The 15,775-nt window shown below is 37.9% G+C and overlaps 1 protein-coding gene across 5 annotated transcripts in view; it reads right to left on the reverse strand.

Moving 5' to 3' along the window:
- The window catches only part of LOC126470023 (BET1 homolog), a 36,294-nt gene extending 21,677 nt beyond the window's left edge, over positions 1-14,617 (reverse strand). Inside the window, exon 1 of one of the 5 annotated variants that reach the window (XM_050097507.1) lies at positions 14,501-14,617. The gene's annotated coding sequence lies outside the window, so the exon portion shown is untranslated. Of the gene's footprint in view, positions 1-13,704; positions 13,908-14,103; positions 14,428-14,500 lie in introns of those variants that run through there. The other 4 variants (XM_050097504.1, XM_050097505.1, XM_050097503.1 and 1 more) reach the window with 4 other exon arrangements.
- Between the last annotated feature and the right edge of the window lie 1,158 nt (positions 14,618-15,775).

The following is a 15,775-nucleotide window of genomic DNA, read 5'->3' on the forward strand; positions in this document are numbered from 1 at the left end:
ACTAGATTTGATGACAGAGAAACCAGGGAAGAACAGAGGAAAGGAAGTAAACTGTCATCAATCAAACATATGCAGGAAGCATTTGTAACTAACTGTATGACAAACTATAAGCCAAGTTCTTACTGCAGCACTGATGAACAGCTCATTGGCTTTTGTGGAAGATATCCTTTTATGGTTTACATGAACAATAAGCCAAACAAACACGGCCTGAAACTTGTCATGATTTGTGGTAATGCTAATAACTACATGATAAAGGCTATTCCATATCTTGTGAAAGGAACAACTCCAGATGGGATGGCAGCTGTTGACCATTTTGTAGAACAATTGGTAGGTAAAATGAAGGGCTCGTGCAGAAATATTACCGTGGACAACTGGTTAGTGAGTGTGCCTCTTGTGAGGGAACTACAAGCTGATTATGGTTTAACTGTTGTAGGAACAATAAAGAAAATAAAAAAGGACTTCCAACAGAGTTTGTGGACTTGAAATACCCAAGCAGGGGAGACTAAACATTTTTCTTATTTTCAGCAGATATGACAGCTGTCTCCTACAAACCTAGCTCAAACAGACTTTTAACTCTAGTTTCAGGCATGCATGATGATGCCTCTATTTAGATCATATAAAAGAGACAGAAGTAGTACTCACATACAACCAGACAAGGCAGCCAGTGTTACTGTAACTAACTGTGGTCAGAAAACATGAATGGCGCCAATGTGTTTGTCTTACAGCATTCTGAATATTGCATCAATAAATTTGTATATCATATATGCCCATCAACACTTCAAAAAGGCTTGAAGCAAAACTCTGTTGACAAGATTGAATTTCCTGTTGGAACTGCATCAACAATTTACACGTCCCTGGCTCATCCAATGAGACTCTGTGTCAGATCTGAGCAAGGACCTAAAGAATGCAATAAAAAGGGATATTACAAATGAATGTGCAAGAACAGCAAGGACCTCTTCCGCAACATGCCTGAGGAAGTACTGTTCTTACTGCCACTACTCCAAGAAACATGTGACAATAGTTTGCTATGCACCCTGTAACAAGCCAATAAGCAGCAAACATCAGAAAAAGGTGTGTATTGATTGCCCACAATGCTCCCATGTTTAATTTCATACATACAAACTGTGATTTCCATTTTATATCTAAATAACAATCTGCATACAATATGTCATAAATATAACAGGCTAAAGATCGCAAAATAGCCGCATATCTGAATAAAACTGAAAATGTAGACTTTAGTTTATGTAAGTCTAACACCGACTGTACGTTCATTAAACTGCTTACTGTACGCTTGGATTCCAAATTAACATGGAACCACCACCAGACTTTATATTTATTAAACTATCAAGAGTCATATATTTATTACAAAGATTTAGAGCATGTCTGAGTGAAAACATTATGCTTAGCTCCTATTATGCATTTTTTCATATTGACATAACATATTGCATAATGATTTGGGGCAGCTCCTCCAGGGCAAAAGAGGGCAGTCAGATGCATAGGTCATGTTTTCAAAAACAATGTCTACTGTACATCACTTTCCAACAAAGTGAGTATCATGACAGTCTCATCATTATTTATACTCAACTGCCTACTCTACACAAAAGAAAACAAAGAGGGCTGCAACAGATGTCAGTAACTTCATTATCATAATACGAGTCACAAAGAAATTATTGACCAGACAAAGCAAGACTCCTAATAGGTACACATACCAGGGAGTTAAACTGTTCAGTGCACTGCCATCAGAATCAGACACTAGCTCATTAAAAACCTTCCCAACTGTTATGAAATAGGATTAAATGTGTGTGTGTGTGTGTGTGTGTGTGTGTGTTTTATTCAAGCTCAAAAAAGATTACTCTGAAACTTAGCAAATTTCCTTTTTCTCTGTGTGCCTATCAATAACTCAACACTTCTGCTTCTCAGTGAGTGGTCTCCTTTAATTCAAAAGTATTTACATTCTACCAGAAACTTTCCTATAGCATATGTATTATTTACTTTGTTCAAACTAAGCCACAATCATTAGTATGTAAAATACTCCAAAATCGAAAAAAATAGAAATAAATGAAGCAATAAGGTGTTTAGTGGCAAAACTGTTGAGCTGGACAGAGTGCGTGGATGATGAAAGAAGTAGCGAGGACCAAAGTTTTAAGTTAATATATGTGTACATAGCAACAAGTGGTTGAGTGTCAGGTTACAAAACCAAAGATCCTAATCAAAGTCAACCACAAGACTTTCTTCTGTCAATTGTTGCTCCTTTCACCACTGGCAATACTTTGTTCAAGTGAAAACTGTTACGCTGCACTGTAATTCAGATTCTATATTAAACTGTGGGTCCCCCTTTGACTGGCTGTGAAAGTCAGTTCTCTGGTTGGAGGAAGACAATGGCATACTAGATACTGTGTTCTTTATAGATAACTAAAACTGCAATATAAATTCAGAAATGTTGAAGTATATAAATGAAGTCGCTGAAATGTGCATATTATGTTCGTACACAAAAAAAGCAAAATACTGTGGTGAACCTCGAATCTCATCGCATTTCTTTCTCTTTATTTTTCTTCTGGACATTTCAAATCCAAAACTGCTTGCATCAACAGTTATCACTATTTTGCAAAATACACATATCAAAAAGACATAAAAAACAGCATGGCTGAAGTTCAGAAAATAGTAAAATATTTCAAACTATACAGCACAGACCATCCAAATGAAGATATTAGTAAAAAAAAAAACTACTTTCAAGCTGCTTTATTTGGTAATCACAAGTTGGTGACACAAAAACACAAGTGAAATCCTTAACCTAAAGTACAAATCTACAAGTAAAATATAAGGCAACAGCTTATTAAATTTCAAATCAGACAAAATGCCTCTACTTCCATCTCTAGTAAGGATCACATTGTTTATTACTGCTATTTGTTGATACACCCATCTCACAAAGAAATACTGACATGCAAGAAGACAAGAATTAATGCATGCCACTTCTTTGAACAAAAAGGTGATACTCATGGATGTGACATTTCTGCAGTGCTGATGGGAACAGGTAATTTCAAGGCATCTTGTTTTGGAAAGCCAGGGGCTCCACTGAATGAAATAATGAACTGATAAAAATTAACTGACATAGCTAGTTTGAATGAGGATGATTTTATCATGTTAATAGGAGGATCAAACAACATCTATAGCAACAAGATATACAAGGTTACTACAGAAATGAGGAAATGTTCAAGTAATTTAATTTACATAAATGTACTTGTGAATATCCCACATCATGATGATTTACCACCCTGATGATGTGTGAACCACGAAATTAGTGCTGCAACAAGAATATCATTGAAGTATGCACTCACCTTAAGAATCTCGTTACTGTAGACATAAGCAGCTTGGAGAGAAGTTTTCTTACTGTCCATGGACTTCATTTAAATGTGCCAAGAAAGGCATTGCTAGCCAAAAAAATATGTACTCACATTTTGAGGAAGAGTGAATAAAAAATGATAAATGGCAAACAAATGAAGATTACAAAGTGTTTTAGATGAGTTGCAAACAATAATGTCATGGGCCAAATGCATGATACCATGTGGTTTAAACTGTATAAACCAGAAGTAAATAATCAAGTCATCTGTCAAATGCAAATTATGAAACGGTTTAAACCAAAGAGGACACAGAAGAATGAAGCAAAATTTGTACAAGCTCCAGATGTTCTCTTACCTATTAATTGTCACCAGCAAATAGATGCCAGATACAAGAAAGACACCAAATTTCTTTTAGGGTATGTGCTGTATTAGAAGTACTCTTAGATCAAGAACTAGAAAGTTTCTAAATGCCCAGATTTTGTTGTGTTACACCATAACATTCAGTCAATCACAACTAAAATTACCAGGTTGGAGGCATTACTCCAGTATAAACTAAACATAGACATAATTTGAATTACTGAATATTGGATATGAAATGATGAAATAAAATTAACTTCACAAAATGATGAAGTAAAACTAATCTTAATCTCAGGATAAGCATTAGTAAGTCATTCTAGGCAAGAGTTCTCCAAATATGGTGGCTCTGCTACCTTTGTGAAAGAGCAAATATAAATTTCTGTGATGTCAATAAAAATTATATTGACCAAATTAAAAAGACTTCAAAATTTCCATTACCAAGCTGCCAGAACTTAATTTCATAATTATTAACATATATCGAGCACCTAGTGGAAATCTTCCAGTCTTCGTGAGTAAACTAGAGGTTCTGCTGAACAGCATCAGTGCATTAAATACGAATATAGTCCTTTATGGCAATACTGATTTTTTCAAAGACAGTGGTTCCAGAGATGCTTTGATAGATGTGACCTATACATACAATATGATCCCCACAATACACTGTCCAACAAGATTCACACAATGTACAGACTCCATCATTGACAAATATTCGTCTCATACACAAGTTACAAATTCACAAACAGAGTACTGAGCATGGGTTATAGTGATCATGAGGGGCAGCTGCTGTGTATAGAAATGACAACAGGTTAGTAACATTTACACAAAAAGGAGTTGAAAAAAGAACATTTTCTGAACATTAGAATTCTTAATTTCTTAGAAGCTAAGGAAAATTGGGAAAGCATCTAAATTCAGAATAATGTGGATAGAATTTACATGAGTTTTCAAAATATCTTTCTTTACTACTCCGAAGCACCAAAGACACTGGTATAGTCACGCGTATTCAAATACAGAAATATGTAAACCTACAGAATATGGTCAGCAATGCCTATCTAAGACAAGTGTCTGGCACAGTTGGTAGATCAGCAACAGCTGCAACAATGGCAGGTTATAAGATTTAAGTGAGTTTCAACATGGTTTTATAGTGGGTACACAAGCGATGGGACACGTCTCCAAGGCAGCAATAAAGTGAGGATTTCCCGTATGACCATTTCACGAGTGTACCGTGAATATCACAAATCCGGTAAAACATCAAATCTCCAACATCGATCCGGCCAGAAAAAGATCCTGCAAGAAAGGGAGCAGTGGCGAATGAAAACAACCATTCGACACGACAGAATTGCAACCCTTTAGCAAACTGCTGCAGATTTCAATGCTGGGCCATCAACAAGTGTCAGTGTGTGAGCCAGTCAATGAAATATCATCAATAATGGCTTTCAGAGCCGAAGGCCCACTCGTGTACCCTTGATGACTGCACAACACAAAGTGTTACACTTCGCCTGGACCCGTCAACACTGACATTGGACTGTTGATGACTGGAAACATGTTGCCTGGTCAAATGAGTCTTGTTTTAAATTGCTACTGCTTCCCAATATATTTATTCCTTAATGAAATTTGTCATTAAAAATATATCACTTTTTCAAACCATTCATGGAATCAATACTAGAAATAAGAATAATCTTCACAAGGATTTAAAGTCACTTAGTCTTGTACAAGAAGGTGTGCATTATTCAGGAACACACATTTTCAATAACTTGTCAGCAGCCATAAAAAGCTTAACAACCAATGAAATTTAGTTTAAGAGAAGCCTAAAGGATTCATTGGTGGCCAACTCCCACTCCATTGATGAATTTCTCAGTAGAACCAACTGATTTGTGTGTGTGTATATATATGTAAGTACAATGCAGCTTCTTCACAATTTCAGTGCAGTAATGTGTTCATTGTAAATAAGTGTGTGTGTTTCAGTGCAGTAACGTGTTCACTGTAAATAAGTATTATAGTAGTTGTATTACACATTTATTACCTTATAAATAAATAAAAAAACTTTTTATTTTAAATTCAGTGCACTAGTATTTGTAAAATGACTCTTTCATATAGCGTTCATTAAAAAATGATGATCATTCCACTTGGGACCTGTGGACTGGTACATTAGCTTATTTGTTTTAGTTGTAAATATTTGTCATGTATTGTTGTTTTTCTGACGTGTTCTACATCCTGGAGGACCTCCTCACTACGGATCAATTTGAATGAAAGTAAATCTAATCTAGTCTAATTTGTATCAAGTGGAAGGACATGTACAGGTATAAAGATAACGTAATGAATCCATGGAACATTCATGCCAGCAGGGGACTGTTCAAGCTGGTGGAGGCTCTGTAATGGTCTGGGGTGTGTGCAGTTGGTGCGATATGGGACCCCTGATACATCTAGATACAAGTCTGACAGGTGACACGTATGTAAGCATCCTGACTGATCACCAGCACCCATTCATGTCCATTGTGCATTCTGACGGACTTGGTATATCTGGGATGCCTAGAATGTGCTGTTCAGAAGAGATCTCCACTCCCTCATACTCTTATGGATTGATGGACAGTTCTGCAGGATTAATGGAGTCAGTTCCCTCCAGCACTACTTCAGATATTAGTCGAGTCTATGCCACATCGTGGTGCAGCACTTCTGCATGCTCACGGGGCCCCTACATGATATTCAGCAGGTGTACTAGTTTCTTTGCTTCTTCAATGTATTTTAATGCAGCATTTCTAAAAGAAGTACAAACTGTAAAATCTAACAATAATAAGCAATGGGTGACTAAAGGCATTAAAATTTCCAATGATAAACACAGATTTCTGTGGTACTGTTGTAAGAAATTTAGAGGTACCCACGAGTTTGCAGATTATTCTAAAGCCTACAAAAGATGGCAGAGTAGACTGAGAGGCAAAAATTATGTGGAATGACAGTTTGGTAATAAATTCATCTAATAAAATATGATCCATGTGGAGAGTTATAAAGAAAGAGAATTGTAGTTCAGTATCAGAAAAAGAGAATGTATCATTATCACCAGAAGGCTCAAAAGCCACAGACCCAAAATTAGCCATGACAAAATTCAATGAATACTTCACTTCACTAGCTGAAGACCTCATTCAAGTAAATTGTAAAGGATCAGTCCAAAGTTTCTCTAGCAAATCAGTGATCTCGGATGCCTCAATATTTATCAAACAAATCCTGATGAAATTGTAAGGAAAATTAAATCATTACACAATAAAATGTCAACTGCCCTTGATGAAGTACCAGATTTCATATTAAAAGCATGTGCTCACAACATAGCAAAACTGTAGGCAAAAATTTTCGACCTCTTTCTCTCTAGAAATTGGTGTCTTTCCAGATACTCTCAAAATAGCAAAAGTTTCACCATCTCTAAGAAAAAGGTTCTTCTGATGGAATATCAAACTACCAAATTGTGTCACAGTTAAGTTCCTTCTCAAAAATTCTACAAAAACTCTTTTATCAAACGATTTTATGAAAAACCATTTTATAACAGGTTTTTAAGTTTCATAAATAAATATTCTCCTCTTAATATACAACAACATGGTTTTAGAAAGCCTAAATCCACACAGACAGTGATTTTTGAATTCTTAGACTGTGCTTTGAAATCCCTTGATCAACATAAATTAGCTGCAGGTATTTTCCTAGACCTGTCAAAAGCCTTCAACTCCTGGACCAGAGCAGTCTCCTTGAAAATATACAAAGATGTGAAGTAAGAGGTGTAACATGTGGCTGGTTGTGTTCATACCTAAAAAAAACTGTAGGCAGAAGGTATCAGTTCAATATGAATTCAAGGCTAAGTATAAAACAAGACAACTCTTTCCTTTCTAGCAAATTACCAACAAAATGCAGCATACAGCAAAGCTCAATCTTAGGTCCACTACTCCTCCTGATTTATGTTGACAATTTTGTTGAATGTACGAGATCTCAAAAAAACTATCTTATTTGCAGATAACACCAGTGTATTGCCTACTGGATCCAGCCCAGAAACCTTGCAGTCAACAGCAGGAAGTTCTATGGAAAGACATTCAGAGTGGTTCACCAAAAATAAAACCTCATTGTAAATCCTGAAAAAACTGTGTGTGTCAACTTTTATTGATTTCTTCCATCTAACCAAATATCTATTCAAGGACAATCAGAAAATGATACCCAAATATAAGTGTCACAAAACGTTTTGGTCTGTGGATTCAGCAAGATTTAAAGTGGGACACAAATATAAATAACTTGTCTATGGAACTATCATCAGTGTGTTATGGTTTAAGAACATTAAAGTCAACAACAAGCAAAACAATAGTACTGCAGGTACACTATGCACAGTTCCACTCACTGATTTGATATGGGATCATTTTCTGGGGACACTCAACTCACAGTGTAGATGTTTTTAGTATGAAAAAGAGTTCTAAGAATAATATGTGGTCTTAAAAAAGATGGAGTCCTGTAAATCTCATTTTACTGAGATTGGTGTTCTGAATGTCACATGTTTATTCATTTACGAAACTATCTTCTTGAAAACAGGCAAACAACTACGGAACAAAAATATACACCACTATTGAACCAGAAGGAAATCAAATATACATAAAAAATATCACAGAATGACAGCCCGTCAGAGGAGCATAACTGAATTGGTATAATACTACATAATAAGATACGAGAAGAAATAAAAATTGGTACATACCCAATATTTAAAATTAAACTAAAGGCATTTCTAATAAAGCCTTGATCTATTCTCTAAAATAATTTCTGAATACATAGCAAAAAAGTTATTTAAAAATTAAATTTTAAGAATAGGTATCTAACTTTAATTTGGTTACTATTTTCTAATGCTATGTATTATTGCAGCTTTTCCTTTACCCGTTCAATAACAATTTTACAGTTTGTGCTGTATGATAAAACTGAACCAATTAAAAAAAAAACAATCAATCAATCAGTCAGCATCGAGGATTGTTGGTGCTTATATGCAACAAAAAGTGGTGGCGGATAGTCTTTTGCGTCCAGTGCAGCCAATACCAAACTTTCAACTCAAATAATACTGTGCATGGTGACACAGTCATAGCCATTATTGAACACTGTGCTTTATATAATTATGCAGTATTCAGACTCTTTATGCTGAAATGGGTGATGGAGTTTCTGGTGCCATCTACTTCTCAGAAAAGAAAGCTCACTATCCACAATGAAGAAAGCTGCTTGTTACAATACAAAAAGCAAAGGTATAGTACCTGCACTGCACAAGAAAGGTGCACCTTGCTCCTTCCACACTTTGTATCTGTCAACAGCAGTCTGTGATGTATGAGGCTTGTACCGTAACCCCCCCCCCCCCCTTCCCCCACTGCACAATTCCTATAGTGGCACTCTCCTCTATTAGCACATTAGCACACAATCAAAACTTAACTGACTGAATGTATACAGGATGTCCCAGGAGGAATGGTCAATAGTCAGGTACATAAGGGGGGCCTAGTGTAGCAGGGGATACAACCCGTCGGCTTTGGACAATGACGTCACAAGTCGCCAGAGAGCAGTTTACCATTTTCGCTTTTGCTGTTATGTTTGTTTCGTTTTTTTACTGATTGCTTAATAAAGTGGATCTGTTTATTCTATCTCGTGAGATTTTTTTTTTTTTAAAAAAAGCCAAAAAACACTTATCAGCCACTGAAGGGAGCTACAACACTAAGAAGAATCGCTTCTCGATTGGCCACTTGTGACGTCATTGTGCAAAGCCGACGGGTTGTATCCCCTGCTACACTAGTCCCCATAAGGGGAATGAACATTCAAAGCAAAAAGCTCTGGTAACCATAGGTTCTAAAGTGCATATCTTAAAAGCTATGAGCACTTGTTCATCTTTGCTACTGTGAAAAGCACCTCTTCTACTGAACCCATGCTCACAGTTCTTATGGTATGCATTTTAGAGCCCATGTTTACTATACAATTTTTTCTTTTTTTGGTCCATACTACCTTCTAACAAAACGTGGAAAGCAAAGAGCTTGCAGTAGAAGAGATTTTTTCACAATATCAAAGCTGAAGTGCTCCTAGATCTTAAGATACACATTTCAGAGCCTATGTTCACTGGCTTTTCTGCTTTGGATGGTAGTTGCTGTCACATTGCTGAATTTTGACCATTCCTCTGGGACACCCTATATACACTGAGGTGACAAGTCATGGGCTACCTCCTAACATCATGTTTGACTTCCTTTCACCCTGTATAGTGCAGCAACTTGGCACGGAAAGGACTCAACAAGTCATTCATAAGTCTCCTGCAGAGATATTGAGCCATGCTGCCTCTATAGCAATTTAGAATTGCAAAAGTGTTGCTGGTGCACGGTTTTGTGCACAAACTTCTCTCTTGATTGTGACCCATAAACATTTGATGGGATTCACATCAGGCAATATGGATGGCTAAATCATTTGCTTGAATTGTCCAGAATGTTCTTGAAACCAATTGCAAACAACTGTGGTTCGGTGACACGGCATATTGTCATCGATAAAAATTCCATCATTGTTTGGGAACATGCAGACCATGAATGGCTCTAAATGGTGTCCAAGTAGCTGAACATAACCATTACCAGTCAATGATCATTTCAGCTGGACCAGAAAACCCAATCCATTCCATGTACACACAGCCCACCCCATATGGAGCCACCACAAGCTTACACAGTGCTTTGTTGACAACTTAGCTCCATGGCATCTGCACCACAATCAAATCCTCCCATCAGCTCTTACCCACTGAAATTGGGACTCGTCTGACGAAGCCACGGTTTTTCAATCGTCTAGGGTCCAACCTGTATAGCCACGAGCCCAGGAGAGGCACTGCAAGCTATGTCACGCTCTTACCAAAGGTACTTGAGTCGGTTGTCTGCTGCCATTAATACCAAATTTCGCCACACCATTCTAATGATTAAATTTGTTGTACAAGACATACTGATTTCTGTGGGTATTTCATGCAGTGTTGCTTGTCTATTAGCACTGAGGACTCCATGCATACTCCCCTGCTCTCAGTCGTTATGTGAAGGCCAGCAGCCACTGCACTGTCCTTGATGAAAAGTAATGCCTGAAACTTGGTATTCTTGCAACACTCTTGACATTGTGGATGTTGCAATATTGGATTTCCTAATGATTTCCAAAATGTCCCACGCACTTAGCTCTGTGTTCAAAGTCAGTTAATTTCTGTCATGCAGCCATAATCATGTTGGAAAACTTTTCACGTGAATCACACTAGTATAAATGACAGCTCCCCAAATGCACTGCCCTTTAATTCCTCGTATACACAATACTACCACCATCTGTATACACTATGTGAACAAATGTATCCGGACACCTGGCTGAAAATGACTTACAAGTTCATGGCGATCTCCATAGGTAATGCTGGAATTCTTACGGTGTTGGACCACCCTTAGCCTTGATGACAGCTTTCACTCTAGCAGGCATACGTTCAGTCAGGTGCTGGAAGGTTTCTTGGGGAATGGCAGCCCATTCTTCATGGAATGCTGCACTGAGGAGAGGTATCGATGTCAGTCGGTGAGGCCTGGTATGAAGTTGGTGTTCCAAAACATTCCAAAGGTGTTCTATAGGATTCAGGTCAGGACTCTGTGCAGGCCATTCCATTACAAGAATGTTATTGTCGTGTAACCCCTGCGCCACAGGCCGTACATTATGAACAGGTGCTTGATCATGGTGAAAGATGCAATAACCATCCCCGAATTGCTCTTCGACAGTGTGAAACAAGAAGGTGCGTAAAACTTCAGTGTAGGCCTGTGCTGTGATAGTGTCACGCAAAACAACAAGAGGTGCAAGCCCCCTCCATGAAAAACACAGCCACACCATAACACCACCACCTCCGAATTTTACTGTTGGCACTACACAAGCTGGCAGATGACGTTCACTCGGCATTCACCATACCCATACCCTGCTATCAGATTGCCACACTGTGTACCGTGATTTGTTACTTCACACAAAGTTTTTCCACTGTTCAGTTGTTCAATGTTTACATTCCTTACACCAAGCAAGGAGTCATTTGGCATTAAACAGCATGATGTGTGGCTTATTAGCAGTTGTTTGAGCATGAAATCCAAGTTTTCTCACCTCCCGCCTAACTGTCATAGTACCTTCGGTGGATTCTGATGCAGTTTGGAATTCCTGTATGATGGTATGGATAGATGTCTGCCTATAACACACTACGACCCTCTTCAACTGTTGGTGGTCTGTCTATCAACAGATGAGGTCGGCCTGTATGCTTTTGCGCTGTAAGTGTCCCTTCACATCTCCACTTCACTATCATTTCGGAAACAGTGGACCTAGGGATGTTTAGGAGTGTGGAAATCTCCCGTACAGACATATGACCCAAGTGACACCCAATCACCTGGCCACGTTCGAAGTCGGTGAGTCCTGCGAAAGGCTCCATTCCTGCTCTCTCATGATGTCTAACGATTACTGAGGTCACTGATATGGAGTACCTGGCAGTAGGTGGCAGCACAATCCACCTAATATGAAAAACATGTTTATGAGGGTGCCCAGATACTTTTGATCACATAGTGTATGTGCAAATCGCTATTCCATGACTTTTGTCACCTCAGTATACCTCAATGTATAATTATGTTCCTAGTGGCCTGATAACTTAATATAACTGCACATTTCCATTCACAATGAGTTATGGAATCATTTTCTGTGGAAATTAGATGCACAGGGAAAATATTTTCAGAATACAGAAGAACAATATAAGAATTATATCTGGTATGAACTCTGAAACATTATGCAAAGGTCTCTTCATAAAACTCGGTATTCTGACAACTACTTCATAATACACATATTTGTTGATCTCCTTTGTCATTGACAATGTCTCTTTAACTAAATTGGACCCCTTGGGCCATAAACAAGCACTACAAAGACACCAAGGAGCTAACACTAGTACAAAAAGGAGTTGAACGCAATGGTACCCATGGATTCAACAACTGCTCAAAGAAAATTAATGCTATGTAGATAAAGCAGTGGACTTGAAGGCTGAATTAAATTATTACACTACTTTCTGTTGGTCAACTTCCCCTACTCTGGTGAAGAGCATCTTCACAGAATCTTTTAAACCTGATGTTTTAGGTTAGTTTGTATTTACAGTTAACACTGTAATACAGTGAGTACAGTCACTTTGCAATAATACACTTTAATTAAAATAAATACACATATCTGACTTCTTTACACATCTGAGAGACCACCCTCCAGGACATCCATGGAATTAAAAAGTTCAAAATGACAAGAAGATACATCATTGCACTTGTGTTCGATACCTGAATATGTGTCCCAATCTCCCTCTTACGGGTCTCTGTGAATCACCTATTAGCATTAACAATGTCATTTCTTAATCCATTCTTTCACAGAGTCTTTCACAAATTACATATAACTTATGTTTGTGGGTTGTTATTTGCAAATATTCATTTCCCGTAGTTGGTGTGTACAATATCATCATTTAAAGTGTCCAAAGTCAAAATGACTACGAAAATAGGATGTTAAGCATTAGTTGATAGTAAAATCAGACATACACCAAGTTCAAATTTAATTTTTGTATACAGTAACCATGTCTGTACCAAGTCCACACAAATCTAGATAGCAACATTGAAAATTAGATTGAATGGAATTACATGGTGTCACAAACTACATTAAACCAGTTGTAACCATTTTCAGTATTGTGTACGTATAGATATTACTGTCGGCTTAAAAAAGCAACTTCCTTGCGAGAGAGATCATTTGTGTAACAATTCAATTCAAAGAATTACTCCTAAACAGTATTATAACTGAAGGGATCATATGGCGTAAGAGAAATACCAGCGCAAAGAAAACCATGGATAGGAAGCAGGCTTGACCTTACTTAATCCACAGTGGCATTCACTTCACCTGACGAATTATACAGACAATCACAATTGAAAGTGGAATCCTATTCATAGAGAAAAACTGAGAACCCGATCCAAACAATACAGACTCTTGGTAGGAAACTCACTCTTATTGAAGAGAAAAATGTCAACACTTGTTCGCGTATCAAGCACCACACTTTTCTCGCTTTTTATTTCACTCTATACAGAACTTCACAGAGTTAACGCATTACACCCAGCATTCGTTGCAGATTTTAATGTGCCTGCGTTTAAGCGACAGGCTTTTGACTTCGATTGCGTCAGCCTGTTCCGGTGAACAGTAATCGTATAGTATGTGACTCTACAAGTTTTCACTTGAAATTGAAAGCAGGTAATATACTATTTAAAGCAGAACGGTTCGGATTAAAGTTTCACTATTGGTTCAAACACGTAACTCGCGCTCAAAGAAAAATTCCAAACAAAAACTTTATAGTCGCTGCAAATATTTGAAAAGTTTCATGTTTTAGTACGCATAACGCGTTACTAACCTGGTCACCAATACGTTTGTAAACACTTCGCAAATATTAATTGAACGCTTACAGATGTAAACACTACACCTTTAACATTTACCACAAACACTGTTTCAAAACACCCCCAGTGACGCTGTCATAGACACGTCCACACAAAGTAACTTCTTTGAAAAGACATACAATGTGGGAAAACAGCTGATCACCTGTTCCAACTCGTGGCTAACCCCTACTGTCTCCAAGATCCCGAACTTCCACGGAAAGAACCGATTATCTACAACATCGACGCTGTCAGCAGCTGTGTCTAAAGTAGCAACTTTCGGAACCTTACTTTTTTTCTAGATTGTTTTTTGTTTTGTTTTATGTATTTTATGCCTCTTACAACTCACTGAAATATGATACTCTGGCCATTGCTTACTTTATAGGGGCAGTTATTCGAGAAATAACGAAAGAGTTGATTAACAAGAGAGTTGTACAGGAATTCTTTTCTTATCAGACGCAAGGCTGTAGTAGTATACACGGGTACTGTCTTCTAGGCCCGCCCCCACGCAAAGGTCTGTCTGCGCACATGACGTCTGCGCAGACAAATCGATACGAGGAATTATTGTCTTTTCTTACCAAGGCTATAGTAGCATACATGCATATTGATTTAAAGGCTTGTCGACACGCAACCGTCTATCTACGCACAAAACATCTACGCAGATAGAATGTTGTGTGTGGACAGGAGATTTGTGCAGATATGAAATGTGCGCAACCGTGGAAGTTGGTAGTTAAAGACGTTTGAGCAACATTGCTCATGTCTGTGGGCACCAACCACGCCTGCGCAGACAACTTGTAACGTGTGGGGAGGAGAAACGTGTTTGAATTAGCAGTTCGTTCAGTCTAGTGTTTCTCACCTGTGTGTCCACGATTAACTTCGAAATGGCAAATACACGTCAGACTGGTATAGAGTTCAATGCTGAATTTATTAAAAAGTATAAGAGTAACACATGCTTGTGGAAAATTAAAAGGCAGGGATACAGCGATGGAGCTAAGAAGGCACCTGCTTATAATTCTTTGCAAGAGAAATTACAGGCAGTTGACACTACAGTAAATAGGGAAGCCAGAAGAAAATTCCTTGAGGACTGTTTGCCGCAAAGAGCTAAGCAATGTAATGAAATCCATTCCCTCTGACGACGGGGTCGAAGAAATACGTAAGTCAAATTTGTGGTATTGCGACCTCCTCTGCTTTCAGGTAGGGCATTGAAAATTCCGAATCAGAAACAAACAAAACTATAGCCCATCGACCAAGCCCACGCAGAGGAAATAGGAGTAATCCGCTGAATTATATACCCATACCACTAACGACGGTTAGCAGTTGGGTTTTCGACCATAGACTGCCTCCAAAATTATTAATCACTTCGAAGAAAACGATTTATTGACAAATAGTCAACATGGATTCAGAACATATCGTTTCTGCGAAACACGACTAGTACCTTATTCTCACGAAGAACATATCTATCTACATGGCTACTCTGGTGGTGGGTTCATCAAACCACCTTTGCAATAATTCTCTGTTATTACACTCTCGAACAGCGCGAAAGAGGGAACACCTATATGTTTTCACGCGAGATCTGATTTCCTTATTCTGTTATGATGATCGTTTCTCTCTATGTAGGTCGCCGTCAACAAAATATTTTATTTTCGCGTTCGA

This window comes from Schistocerca serialis, chromosome 3 (genome assembly GCF_023864345.2).
Source record: "Schistocerca serialis cubense isolate TAMUIC-IGC-003099 chromosome 3, iqSchSeri2.2, whole genome shotgun sequence".
Lineage (NCBI taxonomy): Eukaryota > Metazoa > Arthropoda > Insecta > Orthoptera > Acrididae > Schistocerca > Schistocerca serialis.